The 16,625-nt window shown below is 43.8% G+C and overlaps 1 protein-coding gene across 2 annotated transcripts in view; it reads right to left on the minus strand.

The window, feature by feature from the left end:
• Positions 1 to 16,625, minus strand: part of SMURF1 (SMAD specific E3 ubiquitin protein ligase 1) — a 49,043-nt gene that overhangs the window by 20,857 nt on the left and 11,561 nt on the right. The window lies entirely within an intron of this gene.

Below are 16,625 nucleotides of genomic sequence, written 5' to 3' on the forward strand. Positions count from 1 at the left end.
CCATTTCTACCAATTCTATTACCAGTTACAAGTCTAATTTTGCTTCTCCATAAGGACTGCTCAGTACAATCTCAGCAATCCAAGTTGTTCAGCATCCATTAAAAACAACTCCAGAGCCAAAGACAAAAATATTAGAGCTTTAACTTATCTCAAACTGGGATCCAAGAGAGGAAGGTAACATAAAAGACCTAATTACTTTTGAGGGAATCTCTTTCCCTCAGTGGAGGAAAAAGATCTTTCAGCAGAGAATGAAGGCTCAGAAAATACTCAATTCCTCTTGCACAGACCATTCCTCCTTTCCATCTCCATCCTCCCTCATTCCTGACTTACCCTCAGCCTCACTGGAATTCTGTGTTGTGCAAAGGGAAGGTGCAAAAGAACAAATACTTTACTTATTTTTTACATACTTACTAGAATTCCACCTCTCAGTTCCAGAGCAATATTCCCTTCCTAACACAGCCAGCAGAGTAAGAACTGCCTCACCTCATGTATCAAATAAACAGACCAAAGAAATCCACTATTTAACCCAGAAGCTCATGGAAAAAAACACACAAATCCTCCGTCTTAGTAATAATTAGAGCAGCTGCACAGGAAACTGTTTTTAGAATGGATTAAAAATTACTTATTTCTTACACTGGCAAACTTTATAATCAGAGAAAGCTTCCCTTGTGTTCTTATTTTTTTTAAGAAAAATCTGCAGGACTAAGGCAATTCCATTTGAAACAAAACAGGATTACAGAATCACCATCCACTGCTCTATGGAAGCACGACAGAGCAACCTCTCATTTCCTCTTCCTGTTGTGAGTCCTTCAGAGTCCAAAATACCCCAAAACCAGGGACTAAGTACAGGTAAAATTAGAACTTAGTGTGCTACTACCAGTCAAAAGGAATTTCAGAATCACGTAACTCATTTTAATTCACCATCCCTAATTTTAAGAATAATTTATTGGGCTGGAGAAGTATGAAATCTGTAACTTCGTGCACATGGTCTGTCTGTATAATTATTACCTTTATTCCGTATTTCAGGTCTGCTTTCTAGAGCTAAACAGCAACATAAATTTCTAAAGTTGTTATTGAAGAATTATATTTTCCATTTAACTCTTTTCCCAGTGTCTGCAGTAGCTGAGAACAGCTGCCAATTTTCCACTCGCAGACTGTGAAACCCTCAATTTTAGGTTGCAAAAATCATTACCCTTTCTTGCAAGGAAAACATTGGCACAACAGCTAATAGCTGAAATAAACCTTTATGGAGCAATCTCAGGATCAGGCTGCCCGAGATGGACCATTGGCTCTGCTCCACTATTTGCATATTAAACCCACTGGAGCAAAAAATATTTTCGAGAGCTCTATCACTTAAAAGCTGTAGGTTTCTAAATTCCAGTAAAGAAACAGGTGACAAAGGTCAGCAAAGGGAGGCCTGGATGTGATCCCATGCCAGCAGTGGAGCAGACTGTGCCCAGCTGGGAATGTGCCAGATTTCTACTTAAACGCTTTGTCTCCAAGAGGAGAGACCTGTCGGCTGCTGCTTGAAGCCCCGAATCCCTGAACTCAGGTAGGTTTGGCTACAGAAGCTTAAAAAGTTATGCACTTTATCCCTGGTTCAGAGGTGGTTTAGGAGAATGGGATGGATCCTCCACTACAAACCAGGTGCTCTTTGCCCAGGCCTTGCCCAAACCCATCTCTTACCCATTTCCCAAAGTACTTTTTCGTTTGGTTTTTCTTTCTTTTAAACAAAAAAGGTTTTGGGCTTGTCAGCAAGAACAACCTCCCTGGATTTGTTGCAATGTTACAAAAGGTACTAATTCTCCTGACTTGGGCATTTACATTATTCTGCCTCCTCAAAGTGAACCGACTTGTTTGAGCCTGACCCAGGATGTGTTTATGCTCCGCTCTGGATTGAAGCTCAGCACTGGGGAACTTCTTCCCTTAACACACCAGATCCCAACCAGCACTGAAACAATGTCTTCACATCTAGATTATAATATTTATAAAGGGATGGGAATGTTTTTTTAAGTACCTGACATTACTGAGATAATTTCAAAGGCCAAATTAGCCAGCTGGGCAAAGTCCTGGTGTGAAAGCACATTTGGCAGGAGGTGAAGAAAGGACGAGCCTTAGACAAAGTCAGTATTCACCCTGAGGATGTAACCTGAGCGAGCTGAGAGGTTCCTCTGCCAGCCCCTGGCTGTCCACCCTGCTTCCAAATGGGAATGAATCATCTGCTGTGGTTCAGGAGGTGCAGTACAGAGCCCAGAGTGGCACCAGTGCCTGAACAACCCAATGAGAATTGCATCAGAAAGCTGCTGCTCCACCTCCTCTGCAGCAGCAGCAGCAGCACCTTCAGGAAAAGAGGCACAGCCTGGGTGAGGCCAGACCCTGCCTAGAAAATCAAAGCCTTGGTGTGCAAGTTCTGCTCCTGAATTGTCAGCCCTGAAAGGATGGATGTTGGTCTGCGAGAGAGTCTCAAAATCATAGAATGGATTGGGTTGGAAAAGATCTCTGAGATCATCAAGTCCAACCCCTGGTCCAACTCCAGTCCCTTTACCAGATCATGGCACTCAGTGCCACGGCCAACCTCAGCTGAAAAACCTCCAGGGATGGGGAATCCAACCCCTCTCTGGGCAGCCCATTCCAATGCCTGAGCACTCGCTCTGTGAAGAATTTTTTTCTGCTCTCCAACTTCAATTTCCCCTGGCAGAGCTTGAGCCCATCGTGCCCCCTTGTCCTACTGCTGAGTGCCTGGGAGAAGAGACCAACCCCCACCTGGCCAGAACTTCCCTTCAGGGAGTCCTCACGTCACTGACTCTGCATCAGCACTGGGTTAATTCACATACAACACACAATGTCAGTTTGGAAGGGACTCAAAAGGATCACCGAGTCCAACTCCCATCCCACCCCAAGATGCTACAACCGTTTCCAGCTGCACAGTGTACAAGGCAGTTGTGTTTTGAGACCTGGGGGGGAAAAGTAAAATTAATAATGTAAGAGATGAAAGTATTCCGTAGGTCCCAGCCCGTACCAATGCAAACCAGCAGGCAAATCCACAGCTGGGACTGCATCCATCCACACTTTGCAATTTAAAGGGATGAGCCTCCTTGATCCAATTAAGGACCTTTACATGTGGAGATGATCTGAGCCAACCATGGCCTTCAATTCCGTACCCAGGTTAATTCTGGAGACAGGACAAACCAGCACTACGTCCATGTCTTCCTTAGGAAAGCTGTGGGGGGAAGGTCTCAGGGAAGGATGGTGGCAAATGCACCTTTCAGCCATCCCTGGCCTTCCCCTGGATATTCCAGGTTAATAATTCATGCTTGTACAAACAGGCAGCCAGATTCCAGGATACACTGGTCCTACTTTCTGACAGAAGATAAACACAGGCCACCAGGCTGATGACACAGAGAGGATTTCACTTAATATTCCCTTCTGTATAGACCATCTTTAATCACAGAGATATGGAACACAATCATTGCAAGCATCACAGGTTAGTGGGGTAGTTTTAAGATAGAAGGAAAGAAGAACAATGAGGCTTTGGAACAGAAAGTAATAAAAGATCTTGACATAAAATGAAACTACTAAAATTACTGCATATCACTGGAAAATGAAAAAGCCACAAAGCAGGTCAAATTTGCTGCATCCAAGTAATGGAAACATCTCTGCTAATGCTTCAGAGTCTGCCCAGCTTTTGACTTGTGAAGTTGGCAGTCTGTGCTGAAGGTAGAGCTGCTCACAGCAAAAATCCCACTATTCTGAAAAGCAGGTTTTGGAAGGCTGCATGGTAGAAATAACATGCCTGAAGTGGGAAAAAAGCCTAAAAAAACCCAACATCCCCCCCCCCCCCAACACAACAAAAAACAAACCCAAACAAACAACACAAAAACCCCCAAACAAACAAACAAAACCCCCCACCACAACCCCAAAAGCAAACACTGGGTGTTCACCACACACTGCTCTAACGCCCCAAAGCTCATGGGCCACAATTAAAATCTTTGCTGATTCTGTTCTGTGAAATGACATCTCATCCAAATGGTTCCATGTATTTTGTGGAAAATACCCTGAATACCACAAGCCCCCCCCTTCTGAGCTGCCTTGACTCTGCTTATCATTCTGTTCCTGCAGATAACCTTAAATGAGACTTCTCTGCAGACAAACGTCTGGTTTTACTTCTACTGCCAGGCGACCCTGGGAAGAGAAATGTGAAGGTTTTATGTGTTTTTAAGGTTTTTTTTTTAAGGGTGACAATCATTTATATGTGTCAGGGTATAAAAAAATGAGGTTTATGGGCAAGATGGCTGAAGGCACCAAGTGTGTAAAAATGCAGTTTCTTTACAGCCACATCACTGAACTGAACTCCACAACTTTGTTCACAAATTGCAGTTTAAATTGTCACCACAAAGGCCACGCTTTCTATTCTAGCCCTATTTTTGTTTGCTTTAGGAATATTTTTGGTCTTCCTCTTTGTCTGCTTGAGGCTGAAATGCCCAAATGCACAGAGGGCTTTAACTTCTCAGAACTGCTGCAAGGACAGAGACAAACCAACCCACGTCCAAACTTCACTGCCAAACAGCCAATTAGCTTTGTGGAGCTAATTTCACACTGCCATGTGCCCTGAGTGGCCTTCTCTGATGATCTCAGCACCAGAGGGCCAAGGAGATCTGCAATGTGAGGCACAAGCCCAGCACAGAAGCCCCAAACCCCTCTGATGTCAGACCCTGCTTCGTGCCCTGCCAGTGGGAGACTTGCCCTGAACTCACGTTAAACCAGGCCTTGACTACCAGATTAAATCAGTGCTTCTTTATAAACCCCTCAGTTCTCAAAGAGTTGATCCACGAAGCCTTTTTGTGGCCCTTTTGTGTAGGCTGCAGTAAAAATCAAAGCCTCTTTTCAAGGCAGGATCTCCCTGTGGGTTGGAACTTGGCTTTGTGCAGCCCGTTGCAAACTTTAGACAACTTTGAAGAGATCTTCAAAAAACCACACACCCAGAAAAAGCCATTTTTATTAGCCCATTAACATGTCATTAAAGTATCTACTTAGCCAGGAATCCAAGCTCCATCCTACCTAAGCAGAAACCAGTCACGAATGAGAGGCAGTTCTCCTAGTGCAAACAGAATGAAGTTGACAGAACACAAGAGTTTCATCTCCAGCATTCCTGGGAATTGCACAAACTGGAAAATGTTCCTGGGCACTGACCAACAATAAATCTTCATATCCACACCAGCAAGGGTTGATTCAGCTCTCAGTAACATAAATCACTGAAAAACCCAGCAGAGGTTGGAGGAACAACTCACGAAATTCCCAGTTAATTGAGACTCTGTGCAACACAAGAGCAGTAAAGGAGGTTTAAGAATGAACTGACTGAGATGTAAAACTTGGAGAAACACTTGAGTTATGGAATCAGCTAAAGAACTTGGCAGGGATAAAAACAGGAGATCAACAGGAAGCTGAATTAATGCTGAGGTACAGAATCACAGAAAGGCACACAAATCAGAGGTGGAAATAAGCTTATCAATTATCCCTCATACCAACTTTTCTTTCTCTTCTTCCCCCTCTACTCACCCATAACAAATGCCTGAGATAAAGTGACCTCTCAGATTAAATCTTTCATTAAAACTCAGATATTGCATCCACTTCTTTATGACTTTGCTATACCCTCCTTTAATCCAGGCCAAGACCCTTGTCATACTCTCCACAGTTCCCTGTTTCCTAGACCTGCATAAATCCCCAAAGTATCCGAGTGCTGGAGTCCCACAGATCTGCCCTCAGCTCCAAAAGCAGAAGCTGCCCATGGGATTTTTCTGTTCCATGTACCACAGGGCAAATTCCAGCTACATTAAATTCCTGTTTCTCACTCAAATTTTACTTCCAGGGGCTTTTTTCACTGTTTTTAAAGTTGATTTTTTAGGGCAAACCTTTCACAAATTGCTGGTTTACCACCTTTAGCTGGTAATTCTTCTTGGCCCTGCAGAAACTGCCCAGCTGTAAGAAATGCTACTGGAGATGCTGGGAAAAGCTGAGACTGTAACTGGTGATGCCTCTTCTGTCATCAAGATGCCTTTGAAGTGCCTTCCTCCCTCACATCCTTCCACCTTTTCTGGGCAGACTGTCCCCAAACACAGAATCATAGAATGGATTGGGTTGGAAGAGACCTCTGAGATCATCAATCCAACCCTTGATCCAACCCCACTGTGATCACCAGCCCTGGGCTGGTGATCACAGTGGGGTTGGATCAAGACGTGGTGGATTCTCACTCAGTGCCACATCCACAGAATCACAGAATGGATTGGGTTGGAAAAGACCTCTGAGATTATCAAGTCCAACCCTTGGTCCAACTCCAGTCCCTTTACCAGATCATGGCACTCAGTGCCACGGCCAAGCTCAGTTTAAAAACCTCCAGGGATGGGGAATCCACCCCCTTTCTGGGCAGCCCATTCCACAGCACAAACACTGTCCCTGAGAACTGGAATTTCAGAGCTAAGTCAGTTACTGCCATCACTATCCTACAGCCATTCCCAAAAACACTCCTTCAATCACAGAGTTTTACCAGAAAATACGTGAACAGAACACGCTGTCTGTTGTACCCACTGTGTGGCTTTGGAAACTCAGCCCTCCAGCCCCACCAACACATCTGTCAGAATCACAGCCAAGTGGGATAATGATGTTGTAAGGAGAGATTTCCCAAATTCAGTTAAGTTTTTGCTTTGTCCAAGAGTTCAGAAATGGTCTCCCAACTTCCTGAAAACAAAGGATACACTCAGGCTTCAGCTACAGTATCAGCTTGTGAACACACTAATAAGAGACAGAAATATCTGTAAAGAACTCAGAAATTCTGTTAAAACCACACTGAACAATATCCTGTATACAAACTCTTAGCTGAGAACTAAACAAAACCAATTTCAATGACAAAATTCCTACTGGAATAAAAAATGGCCTTTTATCTTTATTCCACTTCAGTGTGCAAGTTGTAGTTACTGGGATCAACCAGCTCTGGAATTCTTCCCTTATTCAATCTCTTGCATCTCCAACCTCGTGCATTTGCTTTGAATAATTCATATTTCCAAGCAAGTGGTGTCTATCAGGACAGGCTTATCTGCAAGGCTTGCACATTCCTGTGCTCACACTGTGGATCAGACACCAACGTGTGCTGTGCAACATCATCACCATAATCAAGTTAGAAACACACCAGGAAACTATGTGGCCCATCTTTCTTACATTACATTAAAACTGAGGAATAAATCCATGCTGAGGTCTCAATACTTTGCTTTTATAGTTACCCAAGCACTGCAAAAGCATCTGGAAAAAAATTCCTAAAGCATGAAAAACATGTTCCTCCACCCACATGTGCTCATAACTCGGATTCCAAACTGAGTTTTACCGAGATCGCCAATATTTTGTACTTTTAACATTTGGGAGTTTTCAAAGCACCTTTTTCAAATCCCTACAAATGTCAGTACCTAATGGGGCCATAAACTCATCCCAACATTGCTCACAACAGGTCCCAGGCAGAGCTGGGGACTGAGCTCGAAACCAGCCCTACTCCTGGAGTCCCAGTAACAAAAGGTCCTTTCTAGAAATACTGTCCAAGTCTTCAGATGGATGGATTTGTTTCTCTGGAAACCACGAGAAGAACAACAGTGGATTAACAATCAAATACAGAAAAGAAAACCTGAACATTGTAGATAGAAGAGGAGGCTCAGAGGTGACCTCAGCACTGTCTGGAACTCCCTGAAGGGAAGTTCTGGCCAAGTGGGGGTCGGTCTCTTCTCCCAGGCACTCAGCAATAGGACAAGGGGGCACGATGGGCTCAAGCTCTGCCAGGGGAAATTGAAGTTGGAGAGCAGAAAAAAATTCTTTGCAGAGAGAGTGCTCAGGGATTGGAATGGGCTGCCCAGAGAGGGGTTGGATTCCCCATCCCTGGAGATTTTTAAATGCAGATTGGACGTGGCGCTGAGTGCCATGATCTGGTAAAGGGACTGGAGTTGGACCAAGGGTTGGACTTGATGATCTTGGAGGGCTTTTCCAACCCAATCCATTCTGTGATTCTATAAAAAAATTACTTGGGCAGAAATTCAGTATTAGCTGACACTCTGGTAGGGGAGACTGTGAGTCCCTGTGCTCAGTCAGTGCTTCAGGGAGGTGTTTCCTTTAACATGTCTCTGATCTCCACTGTCCTAAGTGAAATGTATAAAGCCTTGGATGCCCTATTTTCACTACCAGAAAGAAGCCCAGGACTCTCCCATGCAGCTGATCATTTGCTTACTAATACACATAAAAAGCTTCTCCAATAAATATTATGTTTGCTGTAAAACACAGAAATTCAGGTTCCCTTTTTTCCCAGATATTCTCTGTGGGGCTTCCCAGGTCACTACTATAACTGTATGTTTTATAACCAGTTTGTGGGACTCAAAATAATGTTTCTGTACCAACAGCAGCTTTTTTCCCCCCACAAAACACCACCCAATTAATGGACTTAGAGCTTTTACAAGCCATTCATTTCATAATTCCATGAGGAAAACCTGCACAACTGCTCTACGCTGCTTTATAACTGAGAAAAAGTGCAGAACAAGAGACCAAAACCAGAAGCAACACATTTGCAGGTGCTTCCCAGAGACCTACAATTAACAGGAGGGCCAAGCACTCACACCAATTAAACCAGTCCAGCCTTGGGGTCCTGTCCATGGAGCAGAACAGTTTGAAAATGTCAGGAACACAAGACACAAGTTTTGTACTTTCAAACTCAAAATTATCTCCACTCTGCTCTTATTTATATATTGTCTTGACTCAAAATATCTGCTTGTTATGCAGAAAGGAGTCTGACCTTCTGCTGCAAAACACGTGAAATCTGTGAAAGCAGAAACCTTGGTATTGAAAATCTTGGCAAAGCTTGGCCAGATACAGCCAAGTAACAGTTCAATAGAAACACTGAATTGCTGTCAAACAGTAAAAGGTCTGCAACTTCCAAGCTAAAACGAAGCAGATTTTTCATTTTAAAACCTAAAACATATGTTCTGTATCTCCAAAGAGTGGCTGGTATTTACAGCCCTTCACACACAGGTAGTGTCAGTATTTCAACAAGCTGAATGTTAAATGCTATTGTAAAGGAGCAAAAAAAAAAGGCAGTTTAACACAGTCTCAATTTAAAACTGAGATTTGTTTTTCCAGGCAAAACCAGTATTTGGCTTCTTTGATATCATACTGCAATTAAATAAGGTACAAAATCAACTTTACAGGAACAAAAGTTTCCAAAGGAGGTATTTTAATAAACAGTACAAAGTTAATGTCTGGTTTTCATCAAGTGCTAAGTAGATTTCTCAAAAGCAAGAACATTGTTATTTAAGAAATGAATGGTGTTATGTGTAAGTTGTAAACTATGTAAACTATTAGTTCATCCCATGAGGGTTTAAATGTATCAGCAGAAGAGTTATAGTTAAACAATTCACATGGAACGTTCCCTTAACACTCAATATTCAGTTTTAGCTCTGGGCTGCTCATCCTGGTGTGAAACTCAAACTGCCTCCTGAACCAAGAACAGGGAGCTGGCAGTGGAATTGCCTGGGTGACCCAGGATGCTGCTGAAGCTCAGATTAACTGCCTGCCAGCAAAACTGAGGGAAAAATCCCATTGTACAAACACTGACAACACAAAACAACAAATTTTGGTAATTTATAGAAGCTGTAAATAAAAGTATAAAACACTGATGACCACCATGGTCACAAAGTTCTGGTCAGGTGGGGGTTGGTCTCTTCTCCCAGGCACTCAGCAATAGGACAAGGGGGCACGATGGGCTCAAGCTCTGCCAGGGGAAATTGAAGTTGGAGAGCAGAAAAAAATTCTTTGCAGAGAGAGTGCTCAGGCATTGGAATGGGCTGCCCAGAGAGGGGGTGGATTCCCCATCCCTGGAGGTTTTTAACCTGAGCTTGGCCGTGGCACTGAGTGCCATGATCTGGTAAAGGGACTGGGCTTGGACCAAGGGTTGGACTTGATGATCTCGGAGGTCTTTTCCAACCCAACCCATTCTGTGACTCTGTGGATGTGGCACTGAGGGAGAATCCAACACGTCTTGACCCAACCTCACAGTGATCACCAGCCCAGGGCACGGAGTGCCCTGGGCTGGTGATCACAGTGGGGTTGGATCAAGGGTTGGACTTGATGATCTCTGAGATCTTTTCCAACCTAATTCACTCTATGATTCTGTGATGTTCACATTTCCTCATTCACACTGAAGCACTTGAGTGCAGTATCTCCCATAGAGAAATTCCACAGAAAAAGAAATTTAGCCTGCAGACTATTAGGTACATAAAAAGAAGGAACCTCAGGGAAGAACAGAGCCCTGGGCTTAAGCTGGTTAGGTATAACCCATAGTTCTGTAACAAGCAGTTGCCAGTGATCTGCTGCAAAGAATAACCCTTACCAAGCACCTCTCCCAGCACTACAACTGCAGTAACTGCTACCAGAGCACATTCCAGCAGGGACTGGATGGCTCCTCAAAAGGCACAGTCAACACCCCAAATTTTTCTGCAAATAAATGAAAAGCATTCTTTCTCTCAAGTAAGGCATCAGCACCGTATCTCTGCTCTAACACCACATACCTCAGGTTAACAAATGCCTCAGAAACTCCCCCTGATTCCAGCACACCTCTCTGTTCCATGCTTGGATTTTAACTGAGGAATGCCGAGTGCTTTTTGGCATGTTTGGATAGAAACGTAAAAAGCCTCAAGTCTTGTCATGTAAAGCTTTTCAAAGCCATGGGCCTTGCTGCCAAAGAAACTTTTTCATGCTCTTACAGCTTTTGCCTTTCTTATTCTCAAATGTGCTGCTTCCTTTGCGGGGAGGATGAGAACAAACAGAGGAGATGGAGCAGTTCCTCCTGAAGTGACCCAGAGCAGGCTCTGATTTAAAAATCAGGGCAGTGAAAGTCCATATTCAGTGAGGAGTTAAGAGAGTCCAAAAGCCCAGAGCCATGAGTTCATTTTGTTCTAGGCTACTCAGTGAGTGGCCAGCCAAAAACTGAACCAGCTGGAATTCATTCAGAAGTGCTTCTTTCCTCCCTAAGCTCCCTGGACTGCAGTTATCAACCTGAGGATAACAAACACATGGATCATCAGGAGGGAGTTGGTGCTGGAAAGGAGTGGCAAAGCCAAATAGCCCATAATAAATGAAGTTTTGATCCTATCTTGGATCTTAGAACTGAGGTATAAATGCTTTTAATGTCTTAGGGGGAAAACTGCCCACAGTAGATGGAATGGAACATTCCACTGACTTCTCTTCTTGATGGTTTCCTTGTTACCAGCTCTTGCACACATCCATTTTTGTCTTCATTACCATTCCATGTTCAAATTATACCTATGAGGTTCCAGACAATTCAAGAGATTCAAAAAACGGGAAAAATTACACCTTGACCATACAAATGAAATTTAAAAATTAATTCAGGCTGATTACATGCTGAGCTACAAAAGGGGAAAATTACCTTAATCTCCTATCCAAGAAGCTAAAATAAAGGTGCAAAGTTTAAAATCAGAAAGAGGGAAGAAAAACTATGTTCGTCCAAACCGAATTTTTAGCATCACTTCTCATTTTGAATAAGGTACATCAGCTGCTTTACAAGATTGAAAAAATTTCCAGGAACTAAAAACAATCTCCAGTAGTTTGTCTTGTGGTTATTCAGCCTGTTATAATCCCTTTCAACATCCGCCCAAGAGGCTGCAAATCGTTCTCCGCTGTCTTTGTCTCTTTTTTTCTGGTTTTTTTTCAGAGAACTGGCTCAAACCCTCCTTGTTTACAAATGAAACCGAGGGAGCCCCAAACACGCCTGTGTTTGTGAAGGGCAGGGACGGTAAAAGGTGAGCAGCCACCTGGACACCCGCCAGGGAATCGGCTTGTCTGGGCTTTATTGCCCGGGCGCTGTGCCAGTCCCGCTGAACTCCCGGAGGGGACGGTGGTGGCACCGGGAAGGAGGGGCTGCCACTGGAGGTGTGGGAATAAGGCAGCTGTGGCAGAGGGGAAGGAGAATGGGACAGGAACAAGGATGGTTCCAGAAAAAGACTGCAATTACAGAGATACTAATAGCTTTGGGAAGCCAAATTTTTATCATTCATTCATCTGCTTTCATTCTTTTGTTAACACCAGTACAGAATAACTGTTTTCTTCTAAAGGACATTTGCCCATCTGCTGCAGGAAAAACATCACTGCATAACGAACTTTCCAAGGAATTAGTAGGAAAGCTTTTATGTAGAGGAAAAAAATCTGATTTAATAACCAGTCCCATTTGAAAGCTACAATAAAAGAATGATGCATAAGAGACTGTTTTGGTGCTGCCGTTGTTACAGGATAAGTCCTGTCTACAAGGAGGACATAGACACTCTTCCTCCAATCCACCTAATCCCCTATTAGTCACCCAGGTGGTAAATCCCTAAAAGCACTTTGGCTGGGGCCAGGCAAACGCTGGATGAACCAAGTTACATCAGTTCTCATCTGATTTCCTGGCAATGAGGTGCACGTGATGGCTGCTCTGCCCCAGGAAATGTGGGTCAATCCGTGTGCATCCCGGTGCTGAATGTGCAGGCTCTCGAGGGACACTGTGACTCAGGAGCAGCCACAGGAATGGGATTATTGCTGCTCCGTGCCAGGGCGCTCACAGGGTGCTGCCCAACGCCTGGAACGGGTCTGGGAGCAGCTCGGAGCTCCCACACCAGAACATTCCACGTGTCTCATGGCCACGCTTCATCCACAGTGCTGAAGGGGCATGGAAGGCTGACACAGGCACATGGCATGATAGGAAACATCTCCCTTCAGAAGTCATTAATCACCCGTTGTGTCTGGGTGTAAACACCCAGATTTCCCAGCAGTGTGTTCCCTCAGCTGAGCAGCAGTGATATGATATGGACAATCCAAAACTGCTGCTGCTTTGGAGAAAGCTGCCAGCCTGAAGAGTCATGGAATCACAGAACCATAGAATGGATTGGGTTGGAAAAGACCTCCGAGATCATCAGGTCCAAACCTTGGACCAACTCCAGTCCCTTTACCAAATCATGGCACTCAGTGCCACGGCCAAACTCAGTTTAAAAACCTCCAAGGATGGGGAATCCACCCTCTCTCTGGGCAGCCCATTCCAATGCCTGAGCAGTCTCTCTGCAAAGAATTTTTTTCTGCTCTCCAACTTCAATTTCCCTTGGCAGAGCTTGAGACCCCCTTATCCTATTGCTGAGTGCCTGGGAGAAGAGACCAATCCCCACCTGGCCAGAACTTCCCTTCAGGCAGTTCCAGACAGTGCTGAGGTCACCTCTGAGCCTCCTCTTCTCCAGGCTGAACACCCCCAGCTCCCTCAGCCTCTCCCCACAGCACTTGTGCTCCAGTCCCTTCTCCAGCCTCGTTGCTCTTCTCTGACCCCGCTCCATGTCCTCCCATGACATGTCCCAGCTGGATGTGGTTAACCAATAACCCCATGGTAGCACCCCCTTCCAGCAAACATGATTTCTGATGAGTATCAAAGTTCAGCAGATCCATGTTGTACCCCTGTTATTGCTCTCTTACACAAGCAAAGCCATCCTCTTCACTTGAGGTATTTTAAGCAAAATGTCTCATTCTTGCATGACCTAAGGGAGGCACAAAACTGAGAGCTGAATGGCACCAAACAAGATTCCATGAAAAGAGGGCTTTTATTCCGGATAAAGCTGTATCAGCCTATGTGTTACTCCCTTGTTCTAATCATATAGGCCAGCATCTATTTAAACTGCCAAGTTAATGACTACAAATTTGATCAATAGTCTCTGTTTATTCAGCCCAGTGCTACTGACAGTCACCAGGGCTGAACAACAAAACAAACACACTGGGCAGAGCTGGTCTGTGGCTGAGCAAGAAAATCCAACCCATGAGGGCAAACACCCTTTGTCTGAGTGGGAAGGTGGGGAGGGAGGTCTGTCCCCATGGACACAGACACAGTCTCTCTCCTCTGTGCCCACTAAACATTTATCCACATCACTCTGCTTGCAGCCAACTCATGAGGTGAGTGAGCCCAAGCAGAACTAACAGCACAGACACAGGTGACTCCAACTCTTACCTTGTGCCATCAGGCTGTACTAAAACACTCCCATTTGTTTGGACATTTAGCAGGACATGACAAGAACAAGGGGATGTCACTAAGCCTTTGTACCACAAGCAGAGATTTCCCTCACTGTCACCATATCCACTACAGAAGGAAATTTCCTTTGGAGAAGCTTCAAGAAAGGCTGGAATCATCTTCTTGAAAGCAGGATGAAAACGTCCTTGACTGAATCTCCAGCCAAAAGATGCTTGGAATGTTTTAGTTACAGACTGGCTGCAGAGAGCAAAATAAAAATAGAGTATAGAACGAAAACAGATAAGTGGAGCATGACTGTAGCATTCTAGCACAGATTTTTCTTCTTAAAAAAAATAAACATTTTCATTGCAAAGTCAGTTTCTCAACAGTGGCTTAACAACAATGTATGTGGATGTTCCTCCCCTGGGCAATTTTTACTAACAACTTGCAAGCTACTCACTAAAGGAAACTCTCTTTCCAATCCCAAGTGAATCCACAGTCACAAGGACTGGGATCTTGGTCAAAGTGTTTTAGTGCATTATTCTGACCAGGATGTTTGGTCACAATTTTCTCCACATTACACATCCATCACTTTGCCTGCAACAGCAGCTGGTTGCTGTTTTCCTTGTACAAAATGTCAGTGTCCATTATATCAATAAATTATAGCCCCACCACAGCTCCAAGATACCCTGCTCAAAGGTATTACATAAATAAACTGGAGCTTGAAGGAAAAGATGATGCCTCTTCCTATGCAACCTTAATGTATGTGCTTCATATTCAGACAGGATTTTATGCAAGTGACACCACTTGGATGCAGGATCCTGCAACAAAAAAATTAAGAGAGTCCTCTTAAACAAAAAGTTCCTATCAAGCTACTATATTAACACATCCAAAATCCCAAATTTAATATCTATAAAACCAATACATGAGAACAGCTGGTTCAGTCAAAGCCTAAGACGTTTGCTTTCCACTTTAAATTGATTAAATAGATTCAATACACTACATTTTGCATGGATGGTTAACAGTGTTAATATTCCACATAAAATGAAATGCTGTATGAGGAACATTCACACCAGGGCTCTCTCCTCCTGGATGTGTTCCTTGCTCTCACAGTAATTTAGTATAACAGAGGCCTAACAATTTCACTGAACAGGATTACAAAAACCAGCTCTTCACAGTTCATGGCACAGAAGCTCCCAGAAATATCTATTTCTTCACTACCTTCTCCACACAGGGAATGCACTTGAAAAACAGGCTGATATCCTGCTTTGTGGGAAGCATAAAATAATATAATGTCTGTTGTTTTGTTTTTATTAAGAAGGTAATTCTTGTTTATCAAATAGTCAAGATATTAAAAGTCAGCCTTTTATTTGCATTCACATCACTAAGAGGACTCACACACCTCAAAATCAGATATTGCCCAAGCACTGAATGACAAACCACCAGATAAAACCAAAAGAGAGCAAATTTTAATAAAAAATTTGCATGGGAGAAAAACCTTTAAACACCATTTCACTCCTTCCTCCAATAAGCTGTGTGGCACTAATTTGAAGTGATAGTGCTGTTCTTTTAATTAAAAAATGCCAGTAGGAGGCTGATGCAGTGGCTGATGCTGGAAGGGACGTGCTCACAGGGCACAGCTGAGGCTTTGTGTAAGGAATTAACACACAATTTCAGCCGGGTTAAGAGGCAAAACAAACCCCTTAAGTCAAAACAAACATATAGGGAGTGTTATTACAGGTGCTTGATAAAGTCACCTGAATGTTGTTAAATTCTGGAGGAAAAAATAAACCAACAAAAAACCAGAACACTCTGACTGCAGCTGTGCAGTCCATGAATCTTCATTTACCTACTTAATTAATGTATGTCTCTCCCCTTTGTACCTCGAGAGTTCCTCTCCCAGGTTGTTCCTTTCACATCTCCTGTCCACAGGTCTGGGACCAGCACTGGGCACCCTCCTTGCCTCCTCTGTCACACCATGGGAGTGTGCATTTGTCCTACCAAGCTACTCATCTCCACGAGTCCTGGAGTCCTGGCATGCTCAACATCTCTGCCTTTATCAAATGTGACTGAAATCAGATGAAGAGCCAAAAATTAGTCAGAGCAGAATGACAGGTGAGATCCCTTTTCAGCCCAGTAATTTTGTACTCTAGAAAGAAGATTAAGCTTGTCCCTAAGTTTATCCTCTGTAAACAGATTCCACGTGCCAGGCTTCACTGCTGATCTGTGAAACACCAAAAAAAAAGCCACTAAAAACCTGATTAATCTAGAATAAGTCCACCTAAAATATTTGCTTGATCATTTCCCCTCAGTCTTGCAACATCCTAACTCCACCAGCCCAGAGGAGGCCGGGGCAGCCACGGCCAGGACACAAAAGAAGAAGAGCTGTGCACTGGCATTGGGGAGCACAGCAATCCTCAAACCTGCAGCGCTGCCCTGGGGAGGAACATCCCAGAAACAAGCAGGACATTTTGCCTTTACTTGGCATATGGACTAGCAGAGCAAGTCAGCTTATCCAAAGGCTTCTGGTGTATTTACTCACCACTCCTACAATGACTATTTCAATCACGTT

Source organism: Pithys albifrons, chromosome 16 (assembly GCF_047495875.1).
Source record: "Pithys albifrons albifrons isolate INPA30051 chromosome 16, PitAlb_v1, whole genome shotgun sequence".
Taxonomy (NCBI): Eukaryota; Metazoa; Chordata; class Aves; order Passeriformes; family Thamnophilidae; genus Pithys; species Pithys albifrons.